The 26,050-nt window shown below is 37.4% G+C and overlaps 1 protein-coding gene and 1 long non-coding RNA gene across 7 annotated transcripts in view; one reads left to right on the top strand and one right to left on the bottom strand.

Annotated features, from left to right (window-relative positions):
* Positions 1–19,056: 19,056 nt before the first annotated feature.
* LOC108499576 lies at positions 19,057–26,040 on the bottom strand. Its single transcript, XR_001875580.1, has 3 exons — positions 25,859–26,040; positions 21,532–21,627; positions 19,057–19,631 (listed from the first exon to the last, which is right to left on the bottom strand). It is a non-coding gene; the product is annotated as an uncharacterized LOC108499576 (long non-coding RNA).
* Positions 24,779–26,050, top strand: part of SOCS6 (suppressor of cytokine signaling 6) — a 31,933-nt gene continuing 30,661 nt past the window's right edge. The window contains exon 1 of one of the 6 annotated variants that reach the window (XM_017819570.1): positions 24,779–24,797. The gene's annotated coding sequence lies outside the window, so the exon portion shown is untranslated. Of the gene's footprint in view, positions 24,798–25,227; positions 25,352–25,410; positions 25,474–26,050 lie in introns of those variants that run through there. The other 5 variants (XM_017819568.1, XM_017819569.1, XM_017819561.1 and 2 more) reach the window with 5 other exon arrangements.

The raw sequence follows: 26,050 nt of genomic DNA, 5'->3' as shown, positions 1-26,050 counted from the left end.
AATACTTTTCTCTACTGTTACTCTTCCCTTAGAATTAATGAGTAACCAAAAATGGTCCCAAAGAAAGAGGAAATGAGATTTTGTTTCCAATCTCTCCTTTCAAGAATTTACCAAATTCCTCAAAATCATGGTTCTCATTACACAAATAAGAGGTGGCCCACTGTTCATGTGTGGGGCTTGCATCCTCTAAACACTGTAGATTCACATCAGGTAGAAAGGACAAGAGGGAGAAAATTACCAAGGCAACTATAGTAATGTAAGTTGTGTCTTGGCTTGAATAGGGCACAATTTCCGAAAAGGAAGATATACTCACACAGCAGTGATTTGACTGGAGATGCAGTTGGAATTATATATTTTATGTTCTCAACTTTTCTAGCTTTTGAAAAATGTTGAAAACCCAATTGTATGTTGAAATATTTGACAATGAAGTTAGATGCTCTTTATCTCATGATCAATTGGAAGAAACATATTGGGAAAATTTTCTGTCATCAAGATCATAAAATTAAAAAAACATTTGTATTTCTATCTGGAACACAGTTCCAAAGTAGTATATACATGAATTCCAGATTTAGATTTTTTTTTTTATAAACATTTTCCGTAATATAGATTTAATTTCCTGATCTCTCATGTGACTTTCCTAGGCTTTGAAACACAATCTTGAACTCAAGATATTACCATTCCTTGTCCTCTAAATATTACTATTGCAGTTTCATTTGTTACTGCATGATTTTATATAGGCACAATAACTTTCAGAGACTCTAGTACTGCACATTGCTCAGTTGCTGTTTTTGAAGGCAGCAGAAAGTCACATGGCTTGTCATTGCCCACAAATCTGACATCATGACATCTGCAAGATCTGTAATTGCCTGAATGTTCTTGGACAGTAACATGAACAATGTGAGATTTCTCAATTTTTGGCAAGCTTTCAAAGCTTGTTGAGATGCTTAAACAGTCTTGAAAAAATATGTACATTTTTTAATTATTAAAGATCTTAAAGATAAGGTATTTATTTCTGATAATTTGATCTCTAAATAGATCTAAATTATTTTATATAACTGTCATTCCATTGTATTCTTTACCAGGTTTTCCTATTCAGCCTCGTATCTCTCTCTGAATTGCTAAAAACTGAAGACTGTCAGCTGGCATGTTCTGAATGGCAACTCTTACATATTTTTTAACCCATAAGCACTTTTTCAAAAGTGTCATACTCAAATTCACCTGTAGCACTACTAATAAATAAGTGTATGCAGAAAATCTATTTTCTGTACAAAACTTCAGTTCTGTCTTTAAAAACAGGCATTTTTCCAAATATTCTGAAAACGTTTTTCAGAAGTCAGTTTGAAAATGTAACCATATGTATGCCTTCACCTAGTCACATTTTCTTAGTGAACTGACAAAAATAAGTTTTAGCTAATGTCACACTGTGAAGTCATACTGGCTGGAATAGCTGCCAAGCAGTGATCTGGATGGACCATATTCTGCCTCCAAAATCAGCCACAGGGATGGTTATTAGCAAGATCAAGTCTCTCTGGTCTTCACTGGTGGTAGGCAATGAATGACAGAGAGGAGAGGACATGGTTCATTTGCAGGTAGCTGAATGCACTCTGTTACTCTACTGGCATGTGTAGCCTGAGAGAATAAAACAGACATCGACACAGACAGCCAGCAGAGCTGCCAACTTGTAATTTTTACTATTTTTGATGATAATTTCATTTGGTTAACATGTTAAATATAAAACACAGAAGCCTCAGTTGTACTCAGTGAAGAAGAGGTCATATGTTAAAACACTGAAGCTTAGTTGTTAGCGCTACTTAAAAAGGCAGAACAAACCCAACACTTACGTTTCACCAGCACTGTGGGCCTATAAATATATATTTATTTAAATTTTATTATTATATGTGTGTACATATCTGTATAAGTAACATAAGGAAAAGATTTCCACTAAGTCTCTCTTCACCTGTCTCTGATTTCCACCTTCTTGTAGCTCTAATTTTGCCAGGGCTGCCTATAGGAGTCAATTTTCTGATGGCATGCATTATCTGAGGATTTATTTTCAAATGTAGGCACTTTTAAGGGATGTTAATAATCTGAAGTATTCATAAGCATGAAAACATGGAAAGATTTCTGCTATTATCAATGAGTCACTCTTAATTGGGTTTTCAAAGTGTAAATGGCAAAAATTTATATTTTTGCAATCCCTGGCAATGCCTTTTTCTGGTTTCATACAGGAAAACTTTATTAATAGCATCCTAAAGATACGAGATATATGACACATGCTAGGCTAAAAATATTTTTATTCAGTACTGAGTTCTTTACCATCTTAGTTCACACATTCATCTTTAACTAGTAGCAAATTCCATGCAAAATATGTATATTTGGATGTAACAGTGATAAAGTTATAAGATGTTTTACTTTTCATTTTTTCATAGAAAAGTCATTCTGTTTACAGATAGTATTTAAATGTTCCAAACCCCTATATTTAGTGAAGAAAAATACACTGGTTTTTTAATGAATAATGTAATGGTGGCTGTTAGAAGAGCTAACACTGTTTTGTCGGACAATGTTTCTACTCTTCACTTTATGGAACAGAAATCTGTGTTTCCTTATATAGGGATATTTTTCAAGGCTTCTTTTTGTTTAGTTGGATTTTTGCTTTGCTTTGATTTACGGAGGACTTTTTTTGTTGGTTGTGGGTTTTTTAGTGATTTAAATTCTATATATTGAGTGTAAGCTAATGCAAAAGGGCTACTTAGGTATATATACCTTCCCTTTGCTAATGTCAGGAACAGAGGAAAGAGTATCCCAGTATCTATCCATGTAGATGTATATTTATCTCTAAGGGAGATATTTGTTATAAAAACATGCCTTGAAACTATCTCTTAGTTTGCACTAATTAGGTCTACAATTAGAAATAACTATTTTCATTAAGAATCCACTTGAGCTGTGCGAGCCTTTCAGAAAGCACTGAGTAGATTCTCTGTTATTAGTGCTAGATAATCATTTGTCCAATATGAACCACAAATCACTTCTTAGATCTCAGTCTTGTAATTCTCTCAAGTCAGGGATCTATTACTGGCTCACACGTTGATGGAAAGATCACCTTGGGTTCGTGTCACCTTGCTATATGTGGATTAAACAGCATTTAGCTGATGATACTTCAAAGTGAGAGGTTTGGTCCTAGATTGCGCCTCCCCAGATTTCTCTTATAGTTCCAAGCCAGCCATTTAGCTGTCTGAAAGCTGTATCACTATGTGATCTCTCATCTCTTAGTGAAGTGACAAGCTGTTGGCTAGCATTTCTTCATAAATGTATGCAAAGAAATGAAGAATAGCATATTCTTCTGTTTCCTTATTTTGCTCTATTCAAAACTTCATGTTTCATCAGGACCTGTCAAAAGTGATGACAGAAACCTGATTAACGGTAGGCAGCAGCCGTGACACCATTCAAGTGATGATGCTGTTTGTACACAGATGTCAGCAGAGATGGACTGGTGTAGGAGAGGGTGTGCTCAGCTCTCCATAAGGGCAGCAGCAGCTGCTGTGTGTGCAATCCCAGCACAACAGGGACTATTGCTGGGAACTGTTATTAGCGTACAGCTCATCTTCCTCACTGCTAGCATGAGGTCAAAACTGCAATCTAGCCCCAAATTACTGCTTGATAGGTTGTACACTTCAAAATGACATGATCCTGCTCTGCTTCAGCAGCAGCATATTTCTGCCTGAAGGCCAGCTGCAGCCTCACTGCTGTGTGTTTATAGACACCCACTAGCTAACACATGGTTTTACAGTTCATGCCAACTAATGAAAAAGGAGTATAATTAAAGATTTTTAATTTTTTTTGTTGTTTTTCTGTTTTTAAAGGAAATGTTCTAAATCTGAGAGATGTTGGGCCCCCTCTGGGCAATCTGAGCCACTATACTTTTGACTGTCAATTGCTTTTCTTTGCCCTGAGGACTGAAGTGCAGCAGAAGCACAACTTGGGAAAATGGGAAACTCTCTGAGATATGCAACAGATAGAAGCATGTTTAAGCAGCCACACCAGAAGATACTCAGAAACAGAGGAATCATTTTTCAACTTCTATTTGGTCACTAGGTTTATTATCAAAACTGAATGTCTTCACTGGGAATGGAAAAAAACCCCAAAGAAACAAACCCCCAAAAAGCTGGTCATTATCCCTGGAAAACATTTTTCAGAGCTCATATATTAAGCCAGCAATTATCTTTAATTCATCATGCAACTTTTCAAAAGAGTTTTTCAAATTACCTGATGTATACTCTAGATTCTTGCTTTTCTTCTACATCCAGCCATCACTGATGCAAGTAGCAAAATCTGGGACACCTGGTAAAGAGCAGAGTAGAATTTACTCACGGTCCATAGGCAGTGAGAAGGAAAACTGATTTCCTGTATTTCCCCTTGAGGAATATTAAGGGAAAATTTAATGAAGTAAACGACTTCACTGGTATAGTAACTGTCCTAAGACAAAGTACAAAAAAAGCAATGCATGGCCTGTAACACTAACAAAAAAAAAAAAAAGGATAGAACCATCTTTAGCTCCTCAAAGGCTGTAGGTTTTTTACAAAACATCTTTTTCACCACAAAATGGTTTAAGTCTCAGGGTTTTCAAAAGAAGCTGAAACCCAGTCCTATTAACAATAAGGAAACTGGACACTCAGTGTTGCAGGCAGTTTTGTGACATCCACATCTCTTCTAGAAACTACAAATGAAAGAAGGTCTAGAAAGTCTTCCAGCTCATTTTTGCATTGAAGAGAAGAATGTACCTTCTAGCATTTATGGTTTTATTTAGCCTATTTCAACTGTTTCTAATGATTTCTTATGCGTGACTTTTGTAAATATTCTGAACTCTTTTTTTTTTACTTTGTATATTTTTGACTAAAGATAAATCTTGTTTCTCTGCGTTCCATTTTACATGCTTACATTTTCATTCCTGACAGACAACAGATTATTTATACCCCTCTGATTCTAACACCCTCTATATATTTATCATTGGGTAGCATGTTGTTTGTCTCAAACATTCTTCTCCCATGCAATTTCTATACATATTCATTTTTATTCATTTTCTTAAAACATCAGTTTCTACAAGCTTTTCCTTCTTTAAAGAAATACAGGATTTATCGATGTGATTTTCAAGCTGTAGTACATAAAAATGCAAGCCCATTGACATCATTGCAAATGGCACACCAGCCTAAATTGTGTATTAGTTATTTTTCAAAAAGAACCTATTTCTTTACTCTTGAGAATTTAGTTTTCCTCTTAAATATTTTGCTGGCCTTTCAGAAAAATAGAACTGTCAAATCCTGATGTCAAAATACTAGGACTCAGAATAGAGGGAGAAAAATATCCCTCAATATGACTCAGTCCCAAAATATTTCTGGTTTATATTTTATTCAGATCAAGTCAGAGATGATTTAAGCAATATTTTACAACTAATTTTAAAAGTGTTTTCCAGATCCAAGGCTTTATATGATAACCATTCATGCTGAAGTTGTTTGACAATTACCAGCTTCAAAAAGCGGAGCTAAATAGGGTGGCACTGAGATAACCCCAGCTATTCTGCTGCTTCTAAGATAAAATGATATATTACAATAAAATATATAGCTACATTTACAATTCTTTCTGAGAAAATGAGCAGTAATTCACTACTAAAGAAATTCCACTGACTTTATAATCCGTGAAGACTTGAGTGCTCTCTGAAAGAATGCCACTAGGAATCCAAGGAGATTCTGTTACTTAAATATTTCATCACAAGTTATTTGTTATTGATGTGACAGTTTTCATAGTTAGCACAGCAAGCTATCTCATCCAGCAGCACTAAAATGTCCTGTTCTAGAAGAGACCCTGTCCTCAATTGCAAAGGATATTTAAGTAAAACTTGTAGGAGTGAGGCTGCACGCACATGTAGTCACAGGTGCTTTTCAGTAGCAACCTTCTGCTCATGCTCCAGCCTGAAGTCTGGCTTTTCACTAAACCTCCTGTCTCCAGTTTTCACTTTTTTAAGGAATTATTTTCATAGGCCCCTTTGCTTTAGGTAGGTTGAGAAGAGTTGAATACAGCTGTCGGCTGAGACATATTTGATGGGGAGCAAGTGGAGGAGGCGATGCCACAGAGCCAGTCACCACACCTTGGCTACGGCCTCAGGCCTAGACCTGTGCTTTAAGAAAGCCTAGGGGCTCAGCTTAGTGTTTGGTCAATTTAGGAAACAGTTGCATCTCCCAAGCTTTCAACAGCATTACACAATTATCTTGGTATTTGAGAGAGCAGCGAAACTTCCTCTTTAGATGAAGCATCCCACACTGGGCAAAGCTTTAAATAGATTACCAGGTTTAGATAGGATGTTAATGCAGATGTTGATCAGGTATAATAAATCCTGCCTTTGTATCTTTCCATGACACAAATAAAGCTAGTGTTTTTCCTCTCTCTGTTACTCTTTGTTTAATCTGAGATGTTAACATTGCAAATTTTTGACTTTGAAAGATTCTAAACAGTTTTGAAGTTTCAGGCTACAGTTGTAAAATAGAGTTTTCTAAAGCTGACGTTCATTCTTTTGATAACAGATGAGTCAGAGAAGAACGTAGACATGGGCTTCTTGCCTGTAAACTTATATTAATAGAACTTCCTTTTTTGAGAAAATTGTTCATAACTTCAAAAAGAGATACTGGCCTGGCTGAAGTAAACACTCTCATGTCCCTGGATATGACTAGTTTTGGAAATAAAAGGTATTGATATTAGAGATAGTTGAGCTCAGCAGTGTATCACAACAGCTACAATGAACAGCATAGTATTTCAAGATGCATTTTAATGCTTATTCCTGGCAAATGACATGGAAAAAATTCTTGGAAAATGTAGAAAGATACAACAACTTACTGTGGATTGACAGATATTTTATGTTATATAGTCATATGTTATATGATGATAATTTCTAGTTTGGCTAGAACATTATAACAATTAAAGCAAAAATAAGGCATACTCTTAGGAATTATGAGCTAATTACAACTAAAACAGATAGAAAATGTCTATGCTTAAATTGCTACTTTATTTGCATGCAGATGAGAAGATCAAATTTTTAAAGAAGGTCTGACTCTTGGCCAGGATAGAGATCTTCAATGAAGGCAAAAAGTACAGCACTTTAATAGACTTATATTTTGCCAAAGCACTGAGGTAGATTCATAATTGTGTGGAGGAGTTTATCCCCAATTATTGGGTCTATGACTTGAAACATTGGAAGGATTGGCCATTAAACCTAAGAAAGAGGAAAACGAGATAAATATATGGTCAATCAGACTCATCATTATACACTTTGTTATATTATCAGTTGCACATTATATATTAAAAAAAATCTAACATCCCAGTATTTGTTCTTTCCTTTCCTATTTTTTAAAATAGAAATTAATACTCTATGGCATTCCATGTGATTTTATGACTTGTAAAATCTCTGTTGGAAATCCTAAACATATGGGAAGGTCCTAAATAGAAAATTCTAATGACTATACTGAACTACATTTATATAACTGAAACAGGAAAAAGTTCCCATTGATTTTCAAATTAAACTTTTCAAGTCAAAGAGAAGATGACATAAAAACAGTGGTAGTAAGGAAAATGGTTATATGCTTTTCATTGTAGACTTATTACCTGTGCTCAACTATGTAACATATGTAATAATTCCCATACATATTTAGTGAAAAAAACATTAAAATTTGGGAACAGGAATAGCCAGGGAAACAGTAACATGACTACCTTCATTAGTTACCTTACAGATTCTGTAACTCATTTGTTATGCCAAAGTGCTGCATGTCCCACAGACATACATCAGCGTGCCATCAAACTTTGGAATTTTTTTCCTTTATGATTAACAACATAAAGTAGATTAATTTTTCTTTTACATGGAAATGTCCATAATTGAAAGTCAAACTCTAAGGATAAATGCCACAAAGATGCTTGGCTCAGAGTTCATGAAGTTTTATATAATGCAAACCTATTTTATAAACAACTGCTGAGTTGCAAAAAATTATGTAAATTATATACAGAACAAATTTATAAGATCAAACATCCCATCTCTTGGCTGTTACAGGGTTCTTCTGTACACTTCCTAGCACAGTCCACTTCGTTATCATCGAAACGAGCAGTTAATGTAATCTGAATCCCCCTACAAGAGATTTTGCATTTAAGTCGATATAGCTGTCATGCCTAAATATTTTGCTACTTTAGGTCAACTCCAAAATGACTAGTGTCCTCCTTTCTGCTTCCCCCAATTTAATACAGCTTAAATTGGCATTTCCATGGGATAGCACATATCCTTTCTGAGTATCCTGAGATTTGACAGCAACTGCACCAAAAATACTACACACTGAAATCAATCAATGTTGTTATTTTAGTCATATTTAATGCCCTTTAAATATGCCTTTTGAAAAAATAAACCATGAATAAGCATCTAAGGACACTTATGGATTGAAATAAACCTGCTTCTCAATGTAAATTTTCTTTTTTTTCTTTTCTTTTCTTCCTGGGGTTTTAACAGCTCTGAACCTTCTGATAAACTGAATTCACACCTTTTCTTTCTTTTTCTCTACAGGCTTCTCTTCATTGTTTCTTGGAGGCAAGACCCTCATTCCTCCACCAAGAACTGGCTCATTTATTTTAGATATTCCTGCTATTAATGACAGCAGCTGGGAAAATCGATGCTAACTTCTTGTTTCTTTCTTTGTATCTCAGTCCATTGGTCATTTGCATACAGTGTCGTGTAGTTGGGTTACAACAAGGACTGTCCTAAATGGTACATTGCAGCAGATTTGCATGAATAACAATAACAAGCAGTGAAGGCTCACAAATGGCTTTGTTTGCTAATTTGTAACGTGGAGGTCAGATATAATGGAATCTGACCTCCGAGGGTAAGAGGAATTGCCCATATGCTGTTCCCAGATCCAGAAACAAAAGCCCTACACATAAAGTGAAACTATTGTTAAACCGCTGTTACATGGAGAACACTTGATTCTTTATTTCTTTGTTTGTTCTGTAAGCTATTTTCTCAAAACTTGGTTACATTGGTGCAAACTGCAACCAAGATCTGCTCCAACTTTGAAGCTCTGTCTCGGCCAAGATTAAAAAAAAAAAAAAAGACCAAATTGTTGTAGGAAATTCCAGTTATGTTTTCAGAAGCTAAAGAGTCAAGAATGTAAAATGTCATTTACCCAAGATAAAATTAAAATTATAATGTAATAATATATTGTTTGTTTTCTTCAAGGAATATTATTAAGTATTGTTTCACTAGGTTAGCGTATTTTAGTGGTATAATTTAATTGTTGAATTAAAGGTAAGATTGCCCTTTAAAAGAAGTAACAAATGTGTTTATAGTACAGCTGCACAGGATTATCCAGTTTCTACAGGCAAGCTTTGGTAAAATATTTTTTTAGTTTGAGTTGGTATTAACTGGAATCCTAAAACTCAAGGCATAGACAACTAGTTGCAGTTTATAGAATTGTGAATTCGAACATCACAGAACATTACAGTCAGTGACATAACAATAATTTTCAAACTGTATCAAAATACTGAGGAACAGAAAAAATTTTCAAGTTTTACAAAGCTAACTTTAAGCTAATTAACACCTAAGTTTACTGAAAGTCACTTAAAACACAGGACAAATTTAAAAATACTCAGATTTTCCAATAACTGAGAATTTGACAAAGTACGCAAGTTATAGTTCTTGATTTGGCGATGGAAGAAAAAGGTTGTTTCATTTTCATTCATTGCCTTGAATGTATCTTGAAACAGCTGGGGATTTTTTTATATTTTTCTTAGAAAATTATTACAGTTTGCAGGCACCTAAAAATTTTGCAGATTTTCTGATTGTTAGGTAGAAATCACTGGTTATAAAAAAATGAAGTTTGAATATCAAAGCTTGTAAAATTGCATATTTAAATTTCAACATGGTTGATTGAGTCTCTGTTTTTTCTGTATAACTGAGAGTACTGTTTGCTTAATATCTGTATTATTACATAGATTCGATTTTTTATTTAATATAATAAGTTCAGATCTCTCTGTTTCATATGGATAGTGCTGGACTTTGTTTTGTACATTACTAGTACAGAGATTTTCCCATAGTCTTTCACTTAGCTTTTCCTATTATATGTGTTAGGGCATAGGGATATTCCTTAGTCTATTTTCTACAGGGAATATAGATCAGACAAATACAGAGAGAGAGAAAACTTGTCAAGTCTGTCCAGCATTAAGATCCCTTTATATGAAAACTGCTTTTTTCCAAGAAGCTTTTAAGTTTACTTTGAATTTATGAAGGAAAACAACAGGGAAATTTACCTCAGTCTACTGTTCTAAATATGATTGGGCAAATTTTTACTAATGGCAGCCTATTTGATACTGACATTAAGTAAGTGTTTAATAATGGAAATGGTACCTGGACCACAGGCACTGATTCTCTTGATGAAGGTTCCCAGCAGATACTCAAGCACTTGCGTAATGGTAAGGGGCATGACATGTGGGATGAATTTGCTGCCATTTCTAATTAAGTTGCACCACTGTGCTGAGAAGCAGGTGAGGGATATGAGTTATTTTCTACATGCAGAATTGAAAACAAGCTGGCTAAAGGCAAAGGCCATCCATCTCATGCTCTCTTCTATTGCTCTTTTGCACCTCATCCAAGGCAACATTTTTATGAGTACCTTCAAATAAGAGTGAGTCTGAGTGATGATCCTGGCTTTCACTCTGAGTGATGATCCTGGCTTTCCCTGCATCTGAATTTCAGGTGTTAAGCATCTGCACATCCTTCCCTTTGTCTTTACCTGAGGTTGGAGATGCTCAGGGAGGCCTCAAGATCTAGTCCCTAGTACTATCCAAATCCAAAGGTGGTCATGCCCAAAATAAGGAGGCCCTTATCAAGTATTGTGCACTCATTATTTGTGTAAGACCTGCAGAGCTGAAATCAGCAATGGCTGTGGTCCTCAGGTTTTAGTCGTACCACTGAAATGTTCATCCATGTGCCTTGCAGCACATGTCCCTGACCCCCTTGAGCTAATATTCCTCCTGATTTTCCTTTTTACATGGATGTACTTTCTCCAGATGCCACTTCTCACAGTGCTTAATGCAACATGATCATCTCTGAAATGAAAAACTCTGCTCTGTGGTGACCATTGTCATGCAATGAGAAAATACTATGACAAACTCCCTAGAGACTTAAAGCAACTCACTCTCTAACAGTGTCATCTAACAGAAAGTGATCTCTGCCAGAAAGCAGTTGAGGATGTTGGTTTATCCTCTCTTTATTACTAGCTTGACAGCAGGTGGAAGAGAGAATATTTTTGATTGAAATACAAGTATGATTTTGAACGTAGTCAGGAAACAATGCACTTAATTCTTAATATTAACACTTTGGTAATGAAATCAGCATCCTTTTCAAACAGATAGCAAATATGTACAACTTTGCAAAAAGTTTCCTGGCTACAAAATTTGGCAATAATACTTCACGATTTTGCAGAATCACCTTTCTTTTGCTATACATTTCTTCAAGACGGATGGTATAAATTAATTTGGAATATAAAGTAGACTTCCTGTAATCTTTAAGAACTGCTCCCTCCTATAGCTGCCAACCACTTAGTTTCTTTGCCTGGAAAAGATCTAACTGCAAATCTTGAAAGAATATGTTGTGAGGGAAGCAGATTTAGCTATTTAGAAATGAAAGAGCTTAATATCTTGTGTCTATATTTGATTCTGTTCTTCTAGACAGTTAAAAAAAAAATGCAAACCTGATGCCTACACTGTGAAACTTTTCCCACAGTTTTACAAGAACTGACAAGGTCATAGCCTGAGGTAATATGGTTGCCAGATGTCACACCATTAGTTACAATCTTAGACAGAATAGGTATAAGTAGGGAGAAGCAAGACTTAAAATATCTCTTCATGTAATGTTTTTCCTGCCAATGCTCTTCCAGCAATGTAAGTGCTATTTCTTATTTCATAGCGTTAGGTGGATCTCAATATTTTTATGTAACAGAAAATAAGTATTTAACTCAATTTATAGTTATGTGAAAAAAACCTGTAGCTATTTATCCTGTACAAACTATGTTTTTAATTATCAAGTTTTTCATTTTCACAAGAAAAAAGTCTTTGATCACATCACATCACATCACATCACATCCTACCAGTGACCTATGATTTCTTTGAACAGAATATTTGTGCAGTCACTTTCAGTTATATTTGTTAACTATTTCATTTTAATATATTGTGTTCAATTGAAAGCATAGTTTTTTTTCAAGCAGGGGCAATATTTTTTTCGGAACACCTTTCTTACTTTTGAAAGTTGCTTTCTATACTGGGATGCACATAAATAAATCATTGCCTTACTTCATTGGCTTTTGATGCACGTGTTCTACAGGTCATTCTTCACTGAATGAAAGCTATATGTCTTTAGTAGCCAGCTTGGTAGTGTAGAGCTGATGGTGGTTAGTTGTTCTGAAGCTTTCAGAGAAACTGGAAAATTTTAAGTCATTTTCTATACTTTTGCTTTTGACTCACCCTGTCTCTCCTGGACTAAGTATTCTTATTTCTCAAATAAGGTTTAATATGGGGAGCTATTTGACCTGCTGAAAGTTTTTTAGAAGTTGCTTTTCATTATAAAATAAAGTTACACTTACTAAAACAAGTAGATCAGGTTTTCTTCTATAAGAAATTCCACTACACAAAAAGAAGAAAATAAGCTGTACAGAAAAATGAATATATGTGGAAATACATATATATGTGTCTGTACCTGTATTCTGTTTGCAAAAAAATGCCTTTCTTGTATTCAGCTAATTGTATGCACCTGCATACACAGGTGAAGGGTTAAAAAACCCATTCAATAGTAGCCTAGCATACAGCTACTATTTCCCTCTGTTTTGCAACAAAATAGCAAAGGCCAAGGTCTAACAACTTTACAACATGGCTAGTGCTGTTATGCCAGTAGACTCAGGAAAATATATACATTGCCTGGTAGGGAACCAATGCAGAGGAAAATGTTAGGCTGGAAAGTAAGTCTGTAAATCATTACATCCGATCACCAAAACTACATTCAACCATAGCTGTTTAATACAGGAAAGTCTATAAAAACATCCATTCCTCTTCCAACGTGCTCTCCAAATCATTCTTAACCAGACAAATGACAAACTTCTAGCACCAGGAACAATAAAAGTTGTGGTGTTATTGAACAGTAAATCTGAACTTTGACATAAGGAAATGAGCAAGACTGACTTCGCAATATTTAAAACTATTAAATATTATTGCTCCTTGATGTGTTTAGGTCTGGTAAACTATACATAACAGTATCATTCACCCATACACAGAGAACCATCATTCAAAATTCAGATCAAAATAATAAAGGAAATATTGCATTGCAAAAAAAATATGGAAAAAAGGAAAAGTCTTATAAATAGACTGACCAGTGCAATGTTTTCAGTGCCATGGTGAGGCAAGTAGACCATGTATGAGACCCTAGTAGATCACTGCATGTAAGTAAATAGTTGTTCTATTCCTGTTTTCATATGGTGTTCATTAGAAAAACAAAAGAAGTGCCTCCAGCAGTTTTTCCTTAGAAGCAGACAATGCAGCTTTTGTCTTTTGAATCTGCATAAGAGTCACAGACTGGAAAAAATATCTAAGTTTCCCCTATGAATTAATGATATCTAAAAGTAACAAGGATGAAATATGTTTTGATTATCAGATGAATGTTAAAGTGTAAGTAATGCTCTATTAAATTTCATTCTTAAGAGAAAAATGACCCTTTTTAGATGCATTGTCTATTTGCTCAGGGCAGTCTTGCTAAGAAATCTAACAGTGAATTATCATATACAAATTAAACTTTGATATGAAAGGGGTCCTTAGAGAGCTGGTGAGAACTACCTGCATATAAATAGTCACAATATGGAATGAAAGAATCTAGTGACTTACAGGGTAGTGATAGGTAAAGCAGTAAAAATTGCTGTGGAGAAATAAAGTCACCATAGTCACTTATGTGCCAGTAATATGAAAGTTTTCATGGCAAGTCACTTTCTATTGCACCAGTGACTAATTAGTAAATGATTGGCTAGAAACTTGTAATACCAATTGGTGTAATTGCACTGAAATGAAACCATTTTCATCAAAGATCAGCCACTTAGCATACCTCCACAAGCAGACTGGAAAATCTGAAACACTGAGCATTCCCAGAAGAGTCCCCCTCTAGCATAAAGTGACTAGTCAAGAGTAGTTATTTCAATGTTTATGAATGAGGCTCTTTCTAGAATTTTTATAGGACTTTTTCTGTAAATGTTTTAGAGTTCTTACCTGGTAGGGAAGCTAAATTCGAGAACCAGAACAGCAGACTGATGAAAAAATACTTTGAAAAGCTGTCTGCTGCTGCTGAAGTCCTATTGAACTTTGGTCAAAGCACAATGCCTTCCACTCATCCTCTGGTTGTCTTACCTATTCACATTGCAGTTTCAGTAAATTGGGGATTTCATGCACTATGAGTGTGGTTTTAGCTTACGTTCATCTGGTGAGACTGTGGGCTGCTGATACATGGGTGATCCTCCTCTTTTCCTCCTAACCTTGTATGGGTCTAGTAAACAGACATCATTATTAATTGGATCAGCTTGTTGAACTGTCAGAAAACTAACCCAGCTCCTTCCTTGGCAGACCCTGAGTATGAATAAGGGATTGAGTTGATTCTTCCCTGCAGCAGCACAATCTCCAGGCTCAATTGAAGGGAAACATCAGGGACACACTGCTGAGAGTGGAGAATGAAGAAATGTTTGCAGATTTGACTGGTTGAAGTGTTTATGACACATCCAATCACACATAGCTGCTGTAACTAGTTTCAAAATCACAACCCTGTTTGTGGGTGTTGGATTTGCATTACGCAGACTGTGGACTGGGTAGGAAGTTAAATTAATCACATCTCCTGAAGGGTGCCCTCCTCCAGGCTGACAGGTGCAAGCTCAAGAAGGAGCTGCAGACTCCACATCACAGAGACCATACAGGCACTATTACAATACCATCTTTGTCAAACATTAAAAAAAAAAAGGTTTGGTTTCACTTGAACAGATAATCCTAAAATGCTGCCTTCATCACTAACTGTAGTCCAAAAAGTTTCCTCTCCTTGCCTTCCATATATGTTAAGTGTTATCAGCCACAGAGATTCTCTTAGTGCTCAGTAAGGCTAGAAAAAAGTACAAAAAATGAGTAGCCTAGGTTTGGACAATGAAGTCTTAAAAGAGAGAATAATGTATTGCCAAGCATCTGAAGTTTATTACACATAGGTCTCATCAAATGAAGTGAACTTTCTGTGAGTCTCAAGTTTGCCTGCTAAGTGAAATAGTATTAATGTAATAGATTGCTACTGATCTTACTATGAAAAAAGTCCTTGATTAAGATTTAATACACCTAAAAGAAACTGTGGGATAATGAGTAGATTAAATTGAAACTATATATGTAAGGACAGTTTTTTAATTACAGTGCTGAACCTCAATGCTGAGGACAAAGAAGCTGAACTGTACAACAATCAGTATTTATTGATACCAGTTCAACCAAGAATGAACAACAGCCAGCAATAATTTGAAATGATCAATAATAGTAAAAAAATTCTCAAAAATTTAGAGCATTAGTTAAATAGAGAATTTTTGCAAGAGCTAACACAACAAAAGTAGTCACTTCTGTTTATATGAATTTGCTTTTGATGTTCCATGTAGCTAATTTTGATGTTTTTAATAATTTAAAAAAGTAGTTTGATTTCCTCTGAATCTGAAGCAGGAAAGTTTTAAAATGAAGTCCCATTAATTTTGTCTTTACATTGCTACAGGAAAGGTTCATCATTCAGTAGTGTACATACTACTGCTATTCTAGTAAGCATTTAAGCAAGAGTGAGGAAGCCACAGTTGTCCTGAAGTGTACAGCAATTTTGCTAAGGATTTACATGGAATAAAGATGTTCTTTTGAATTTTTGCCTCTAAAAAATTATATGCTGATTGATACAGAAACATTTAGTTATCTACATATAAAAATTGCTCTCACTAGGTATACACTTACATATTACCAGTATTTAAGCATCTTCTTATTTTTATGAAAAATGAGTATCATTATGAAAAAAGTATTTTATATTTTTCAATGTGTTCTATAGCTTCTTAAATTACTTTTGAATAATATGGTTTTTAATAGCTTTGTTTCCTGACTTTTTTTTCAAATAATACAAATAGAGATTTTATTCTTTTTCCCATATGATGAAACAGCATTTCCAGTGTGATCATAGAGTCTTTTGTAGCTATTGAATATTACTTAAACCAACATTTCTCAGTTTCTCAATTCATGCACTTCACTTTTGCTAAGTACCCTTCAGCTTCACAGTGATTAATGTTTTCCATGCTGCCTATCAACATATTTATAAAAACAAGAGTATGTTTTATTTACAGCAAAGATGTGATAGAGGTGAGTCATAAAAGAAGAAAAATTCTATGTTAAGAAAATCCTAACAGAGCAAAGGCATGAAGATCCATGAGGCACCTAACTGATGTATCCAAGTGCCCTTCATGTCTTTGAAAATCTGCTCTGAATGCATCCTACTTAGTAGAACAGCATTGCTTCCATCAAAGGAATCAATTTCTTTTCTGGAGCAAAATTTGATAACCAGCTAAAGACTCATTTTTACCCACAAAAGAGACTATGTTTGTCTATTCACTATGTAAGCACGTTTTGCAAACATATTAAACCTCCCTTTTTTCTAAAAGAATAGCCTTATTTATCAGTTTCAGCTGAAAAACCTCAATCCTGGGGTTTAAGATTATATCATTCTTAGTGTTGTCTTCACTGGTGTTGATTTTAGTGGTGTATTGAGGAGCACATTCAAATCCACTACATTTGCAGTGGAAAGATGCTGCTGTGTTATTTGACATCAGTAATAATTTCCAGCTTTGGAACAACACATTGCATATTCATCACTGCTCTTTTCTTTTATTAAGTTCCTGCACGAAAGGAATGAAAGCTGTGATACGATCTTCAGCATGTCCAGGTTGTAGTCACTGAGATATTCTTTTAATTTTCTTTTAAAAGATGCCTCCGGTCACATAATTCTAGAGCAGAGTAGTATGACTGAAAAGAGTTTTGCTACGCTATAATCAACGGTGACTAAATTTACTGCTTCATAAATAAAAAGTAGTGAAATGTTTAAGGGACCTGTAAAGCTTTTGTGGATGAAGAAGGCTCATACAAAGCATCATTCAGTTACTACTGCAACTCTGTCTTTGGTCACCAAGTAGCAGAGAGAGAGACTGACAGGATATTTCCTGACTGTTTTGCATACTGAAAACAACCTGCACACCAATCATTTTCTGAGGATCTTTCACCTTTTTTGAATCTCGTTCTCATATTTTTTAAATGTTCAAGGTACTTCATGTGATGAATTTGACAAACCTACTTCTGAAGAACAACCCACATTTAATGAACTGACTGTAAAGTCTCCTCACATTTAAATGCCATCCATATTTCAGTGCGGTCTACACTTGCATAGACATCCTCATATATGTTCTCAGGATGTTTCTGAAAATTATTGCAGAGGCACAGTAGGCTATTTCATAATGAATGCAATGCCATTTCAGGATCTTACAGTGATCTGACTTGCGACCAAGGCCTCATTGAAAATGTGTAGTGTAGGCAGAGGGCTTTTCCACCCTGCTTTGCCAGTCAGCTTCGCCTCTACTGAGAGATCAGTGCGTGTGTAAAGAACTGTAGTTGAAAGCTCTGACTTCATTGAGAAAGTAGGTTTCAGGTACAACAGAACTTTTAATGTCAGTATTTTATTATTTGTTTAGGTAAGAGTAATAAAGCAGTGTTTTGCCAAATTGTAGAGGTTGGTACTGTTGAATTCTATTGGATAGATAAGATTCTTCATTTTAGAGAAGAAACATCTTTAAATGTGCATGTTTAGAGTGCATTTAGAAACAAGTCTATTGACCTATCCACTTTAGAAAGCAACTCATTCCACATCAGTATGTAACAGATGTCAGTTATTGATAGGTTTAATTTGCAGGTAATGAAGACCATGTTTGAACTTGTGACCTAAATGTGAAAAGTTCCATATGTACCTCTGTAAGCTATCTAGATTTAAATACTGTTTCTGCAACAATAGGAAATTTTATTCCAGAAGGCTGTGAACAGTGTTGCTTGACTGAAGTCTCCTTGGGTTTTATTTATTTTATTTGAGCTTTATAAATATAATAAATATGGGTTAAAATTGTTTACAAACTATGTTCAATTAAAACTAGGAGCTGCAGGTGCACCCTCTAATGATAAGATCTCTAGAAACAAGAGTATCAGGGCAACTCTTGATCTAGCTGAGAGTACATTGTGTAACGATAAGCACATGAGAAATGAGAATACTGTAGCAGCCATGGATCTAGCTGAAGTCAGTGGGAGTTAAGAAATCAAGAGAAATGCTCATGGCTTCACAGGCACAGCCTCACAATGCTGAAGTAAATGTGGATCTTTTCTGTGAACTGTAAGGAAAGGACAATCAAAGCCTGACTAGAACGGCTGAGCTGGCATTGTGAAATCTGCTGACATCCTGCAACCATACATTCATTTTAGGGGTCAGGGTCGTTTGTTTAGTTTTAATATGCTTTTGCCCATTAATCGAGTATTTATTCTGCTTTTATGCATGTTTTTAAAAGGATATTCCTAAGAAGAGGATGGAAAAGAATCCATTTTACCTTCTTTTCCATAACTAAGGAAATGGCTGCAACACTTAAAGCCGAAAGGAACACTTGGCCGCCACACAGAAAGTAGACCAACATTAATTTCTAGGCACACCTGCTACTCCTGTTTTTAGACATTTTTAAATTTAATACAATCCCTTGCAGTGAACATTCTGAGTTACACTTTTATGTGGTCTAATGAACTAAGTATGATTCTTGATGTCTAACCAACTTTTATTTTTAGGTTTTTCAATAAAATTCTAGCTACATCTGTATGCTTAATCCTCATATAACTCTAACAGGAGCTGATGAAAAAATGCAAAATAATATTACCTCTTAAGTTTTCAAAAATATTTATGCTTGTGAAAGTTAAGAGTAAGTCATCTTCTAATTCCTTTTCACTTTTTTTATTCCATCTTCTATTTCCCCTTAAAGATAACAAAATAAACTACAGCTTCTTTTCCTTTTCAGTAGTCCTGCTTAAGAGCAATAAAATTCTGAGAAATAGAATTTTTTATTTTTAAATTACCAGTTTTATATTTGAAAGTTTTGGGGCAAACTTTTGTCATGAACTCTACTCTGAAAAAAGCAGTTGAAGTGCAATGTTTTGTGGACCAGTTTCACTCCCTCAAACAGGGAATAGAGAATAGAGCAGAAAATAGAGATAGAGCAACACGTGCCTTTGCCACAATCTCAGTCAAATCACACAAATCTCATTTGATCCTTCAGACTTATGGCAAACCCATGACCAGAAGTTCAAAATGTTTAAGTATAGTAAAGTGATATTTGGAGTTGTTTTGGTTTGTCTTCAGCACTTTCTTTGCCAAATGCTTGTCTCTTGGTGAGCTCTATACTCCTTGGGCCAGTTGTGAGTACTGAAGTAAGGGCTGCAAAGCCAAGCTCATGAGCTGCACTCTAAAGGATGATTCAGATAATTAATATAATTAATTTGGTACAGGGCAGAATATAATGTTCCAAATAAAAATATACATTTTATTTTATTTTTTTTAGAGTGTTACACCTCTAGCCATAAAAATTCTTACTGGATGTATACTTTACATTTTAACAGAAAAAACTTTATAAGTTGAAGAAGGAAGTCTCTGTGAAGTTTCTGCTCTTCTGTTTTAAGAAAAAAGCATGACCATAGCCTTCTATATATATTATTTTGATGAACTAGTATGGGGAAACAGATGAAATAAGCCTGTATGTACACCGGTGCATTGGCTTTGAGAGTACTGACTGAGTACTTGTCTTTGTTAGCTATGTCCTGCTTCAGGTCAAAGTCCTCTGTGCCAAGAAATTCAGACTGGTTCTGTCAACAGTGATTACATAGATGAGACCTGAGCTGGGACAAGTTCTCCACCTTGTCTATCTTTCTGCAACTCCAGATGTACGTGACTCAATGCAGACATGAAATAAGTTACAAGCGAGTGCACAGGCAATATGGGCAATCAATGAGTAAGATGCCTCGGCTGAGCGAACTGTACAGAGCTGCTTGCAGCTAACTATAGTCATGATTTACTGTGCATCTTCGTCAACAAGAACAGTGGTATTTTATTTCCCTGACTTTAACAGAAATCAATTTGTGAGGCCCAATTTACTCCGACTTTATTCAGCTTTTGGTCCATAAACAATTAAAATGACTCCTCCCTTTCTCCATTACTCAGCAGATTAGAAGTTAGTCCTCTTGTGCTGTTATTAGACATGTCATTTTGCTATCCTCTGTTGTCTATGATAATATAATGTTAGAAAACTTTGATCTAAGTAAATATTGAGCTGTGCTCTTGCTAGAAAAATGAACAACCTGTATAATCAACTGAAAATTTTGTAATGAATTTAATTTCAGAAGTGTTCATCAATAATTTTAAAATATATTTCCTCTTGAAATGAAATAAAATTTAAAAAGCGAGAGTGACACTCAAAATATATGTATTTTAGAAAAAAATCCCCAAGTACATAAGCACTGTTTTTTCAGGCATGAGCATAACAGATATAGTATATCACAACATAACCACAGTATGAAGTAGAAGCAATAGCAGTATTCTGATTAAAATGTAGCACATTAGTTATATATATCTTTCATGGATGGTTTTTTAGTAGCTATAATGAGGTTTTAATGCCATCTATACCTTAAACTGATTTCAGTTGTGCCAGTAAACCATGCCAATTTAACTTCAATCTGAGATAGAGAGTTTATGTGTGTGAAAGAACTTCCTGCACACTTCAGCTCATTTTGGTGGCTTTTTTTTTGCTACTATTAAACTGGAGGGACAAGTCCCTTGAAAAAAAAGGGAAAAAAACCCAACCAACTTTGAAAATATTTGCATAAATTAACTTCTATAATGGAAATGGAATTTGCCAACAGAAAATGTGCAAGAATCTATGAGAAAACAAAGTGGAACTACAGTATCAAAAAACTATATGTGATGATTTGATATAAAGATTTCTAATACATATTATAACAGAGGAATATAAATATACAATATTATCTAAAATACAAATAAAGGAATATATAAAATCCACATAATAAAAAAAGACAACAGGAATTAAAAAATCAGAAAATTAAGCCATAGTTACAAAAAATTATCAGCAATCTGGAGTGATTTTGTATAAATTGCTTTCCTTAAAAGCATATGTTGTCCCAAGGCCATTTGAACATTTGCCATCTAAAATATCAAGTTCCTTGTAAAGCATTACAATAATTTGAAAATTTTAATAAAATTATGAGAAATGCCCTTTCTGAAATATACTTAACAAAACTGGAAAAGAAGGCATTTGCAATGCAATTAAAATGCAATCACATACACTTACTCACCTGTAAAGAGCAATAAGAAGACAAAGGCATTAACTTCCTGCTGCAATTCAAGCCCAAGAGCCAAGGCCAGAGTAGTTGTTACAAGATGATGGTAACCTATGCCAGGTAAGTAGGTAGCAATAAGATAAAAATAGATATGATAAACATAATATTGGCTTTGTTGTCTATGAACACTCATACTTTAGGTTCCTGACCTGTCCCTCTGAACTACAGATTTGTATAAATACATTTTGGTCTTAAAAGTTGTGAAATTATTTGTAATCATGCTTCTGAGTACAACAAATGAGAAAAAAAAGACGTAAGCATATAAAAATAGAGAACTCATCAACATGTAGACCTCAAAGTAATTAGAACTGGGTGTGGAGCTCCTGATTTTAGAAGCTCCCACATATAAGGACATCAGATATGAAAGATTTAAATTTTTTATTACTAAAACCAAATTTACAGTTCTCATCATTTTAAACAAAAGCTAGCAAGTGTAAGGCAAGTCTGATAGGTGATACATACAGAGAGCATTAAAACAAGGTGTCCGAATGTATGAACAGCCCAATTTAGTTCAATATGTGTTTTTAAGCCAAGCACAAATTGATCTGAGTGATCCTGCTTCATCTGCCATTCTCTTCATCTGCCATCCAAGATGCAACACCAGTAGCACACTTCTGTGAGTTCAGACTTGGTGATAAATTGTTGGTCTTACTGGGGTATGGCTGTTTGCTGCCACATTTCAATGGGGAAAAGTCTATCCCAAACATAAAGCTATATGCTAAGACTGAGACAAGCAAACAGCACACTGGTAACCTCAACTGGTTGCACACTGCAACCCTCAATCCTCCTTCCATTTCCTCTAATACTACTCCAAATACACAGACTACCTCTTTTATTTGTGTAGGCCGCGATACTCACCTCATAACAGGTTGAACTACATCAGCTACTTATCCAGCTGGAAAGTACTGTTTGGTTTTGTTTATTCAGTTTGCATATCTGCCTTGAAAGATCCTGGTTTCTCATAAACTGCTTAAAACTATCTGAAAATGCGGTTCTTGTGAACTCTTACAGCAAGAGATGACACTTTCTAAATGAAAGGAGTGAGAAATAAGGCATCTATTCTACTTTATGTCATGATTTATTGTTAGGTAAATGAACCTCAAGAGATTTTGCTACCTGAACTACCTTTTGCTATCTAGAGGACTCCAATGAGGACTGGAGTCACTATGAAAAAAACGAAAGGTGTGTATGGGCAGGAAGAGGGAAGGAGATGGAGAGAAAATGAGCAAGGTCACTACTCGGAGTAGCGATGCTAATTTAAGCCATATTTAACATTATCCCTCGTGAGAAAGTTAAGATATGGAAGACAAACTGGGGGAAAAAGCTACCAAGTGTTTTGCATTACTTTCCTTCAGCCTTCCTGTAAGGTTGTCCGTCAGCCCCATTTCTGCAAAAAGCTAAGTTGTTTGGTTGATAAGACTGACAAGGGGCAGTTTCAGACACATGGAAACCTCTGGTCAACATATGGGTTGGAAAATCTCATTTCTTTTAACAGTGTGGGAGGTTGTAGAATAAGATTTCTAAGACCATTTTGAAAATTTGTCTCATATGCAATATAGACTACTGCAGAAGTTGTCTATGGTAAAAGCTAGCTGAGGGTGAAAAAACATTTTTTGCCCAGATGGCTTCTTCACATATTGCTATTGGCCTGCAACTGCTGCTGAAAACTGCTGAAGTTACTACTACATATACGTGTCAAGCAAGAGTACTGGCTGGATCCTGAGAATAATTACTTGTTCAAATGCATGTATCAAAAGGAAAAGGAGGCCTGAGAAGAAGGTAAGAACATACACATAAAGAAAAGCTCTTTGTTTGAGGAAATGACTGAACTGCTGAAAAATTAAACCCAAACTTTCCCAGTCAGGGCCATTTTTGCTTACTTGGCTCTCTCCTATTCCTCTTTTTGACAAGGTTGCTAAACTTACAACAGTTCATCTAGGAAGAAGGAACCAACTGTGTTGTTAAAAAAAAAAAAAAGCAAGCTAGTCTTTTGTTATTTATTTAATTTTGTTCCTTTCTTTGAGCACCGCTGCCAACCTACAAAGTCACTGGTATTTTTCATAACAACAGTATTGACTTCACAAACAAAAATTAAAATCCATAAGGTTTCCAAAATGATCCACTTGAAGCTATTCTTAGCTTTGTTTGTTTACACCACTGATAACATGTAATCATAACTGTAAAGCAGTTTTAATAAAAAACACTTAACAAAAACATAAATCATTCTACACAAATGAAAAAGCCAAACTTTATATTTGAAAAAAATAATTTCTTTTTGCAACTCTGATTAGAGTTATCATCTCCTGAAATGGTCCTGGACTGTCAGAAACTGAGGTTGATCAGATGAAGAATACCAGCCTTGGCTGAGACTCAAGAAAAGCCTTTAAGTCTTGATAAATGCCTGAGATACAAAAATGTAAATGAAATCAGGACACATTCTGACCTCAAATAACCTTGGTAATTAAACAATTCACTGACCTCAACGCACAAATACCTTTGATCTCAGTAGAAGAATTTAAGCAGAAGTTGTATGAATATTCTCATAATCTTGAGTTTCAATGGATTGTTTTTAACCTTGAAATCAGTAGTTTCATAACGAGTCATACAAATAATCTCACTGACTCTCATATGACTACATAGGTAAGCAAATTATGCATATCTTTGCAACTCAGATACTGGATTTGCATGACTTATATACCCCAAGAAGGAAAGAAAGGTAGTATTTTACTATCTCCATATCAGTCTCCATATCAGCAAATACAACTTGTGACAACTTTTAAGAGCCATACTGTCCACGGATTTTAATTCTTCACCCTCTGCTAGTCACTTCCGCCAGTCTCACACATCCTAAACTAAGAATTGTTTTGTTGCTCTCGACTTAGCACTTTATTTTTAAAAAACAGAGAATAAGCAAGCGAGGCAGCCTGCTTGGCTGAAGTTGCTGCTGCACAGCTGATGTGCCTGAAGTTTAGTGTCACTTTTCTCGTGGAGGTATCTGTGAAGCAAAGTTAAGCACAAAAATAATATGCCTGTTCTGGCGCGTCGGTTCCACGCCAAGAGAGGTGTAAGGGAAGGTGAAACGGAGGAGAGCGGAGGGGGAGAAAACCTCCCCCCTCCCCTCCCTGCCCAGCGCAGCCTCCAGGGAGGGGGGCGGCGGAGGGGACCCCTCCGGCCGAGCGCTACCACCGAGGGGCTGCCCCTCGCCAGAACGAAAAGGGGCGGTAGGTCCCTATGAACTTTATTGATGAGCTTCTGTCGCCCAGGGCGCAGCGGTCACACACTAAAGCGGGTGGGGGAGGCAGGAAAGGGCCGTGGCTAACAAAGCCCGACCGCCTTCCTCCCTCGCTCCCAGCGCGGCTCCCGGCCGCCCCCCGCGGGTCTCCCGCGGCCGCCGAGCGGGAACGAGCCCGGGGCGAGGCGCCCAGGGCCGGCGAAAGGAAGGGGCCCGGGCGGTGGAGGACCGGTGGTGTCCGGCGGGAGGCGGGGGCGGCCCGGGGGACAGAGCGGGGATGCTCCCGGCCCTGCTGCCCCCGCCGGGCCGTGCGCGGGCGCCGCAGCCATAGCCGAGCCTGCAGCAGGCGACGGCCATCGCGGGCTCGCCGCCCCCCTGCGCCCCTCCGAGGACGGAGGGGTGGGGGCAGAGGAGGCGGAGGAAGCGGCGGCGGCGCCAGGAACAGGGAGGCGGCGGCACGGCGAGGGAGGGAGCCAGAGCCGAAGCCGGGCCGGGCCCCGCGAAAGCAACAGCAGAGCCAGCTCCTCCTTCTCCTCCTCCTCGGTGAGTACCGCTCCGCCGCCCCCGGAGGCTGCTCGCCGCCGAGCCCGGGTGCCGGCGCAGGCCGGGCCGAGGTTCCCGAGGAGAGGCCCGCGCCGGGAGCGGGACAGCGCGGCCTCCGCTGGGTGAGCGTCCCCGGGGCAACGGGCCCCGCTCCCCCGCCCGACCCCGGCGGCCGCGGGGGGCTGGTGCGGCGCACGGGGAGCCGGAGGAAGGGGCTGGCGCGGTTCGCGGCTTGCCCGCCGCCCTCCTCCCGAGCCGCGGCCCCGGCCTCCTCTCCCTTTGTTTGCTCGGCTCCCCGAGCCCGCCGCGGTGCCAGGCCCCAAGGAGGCACCGGGGCCGCGGCGCGGCCTGCAGGGCGGGCGGGAAGCGGCTCCGGGCCCGGGCCGGCGAGGTGCTGCCCGACTCCCACCGGGACAGGACGGGGCTCGGCCTGGTTCTCACCGCACCAGTCCCGGCGGGGCCCGCCGGGCTCCCCCACGCCTCCCCTGGGCCGCTGCCCGAACGCACCCCGCGCCTGCCGGTGCCATTATCGAGGGCGGCGGAATTGGGCTGTTTTCCCCTTAGCCCGCCTTGGGACCCGCCTTCCGTCTGCGGTTTTGGGGGGGTCCCTGTCTCCGGCGGGGCGGGTGTGCGGAGGTGTCGATTTGTGCTGCCGGTGCTGGGGCTGGTGCGGCGGCGGAGCAGCCCCGGGTGTAGGGT

This window comes from Lepidothrix coronata, unplaced genomic scaffold, assembly GCF_001604755.1.
Source record: "Lepidothrix coronata isolate B3197 unplaced genomic scaffold, Lepidothrix_coronata-1.0 Scaffold75, whole genome shotgun sequence".
NCBI classification, from domain to species: Eukaryota; Metazoa; Chordata; class Aves; order Passeriformes; family Pipridae; genus Lepidothrix; species Lepidothrix coronata.
This window is presented reverse-complemented; position numbering and strand designations above follow the sequence as displayed.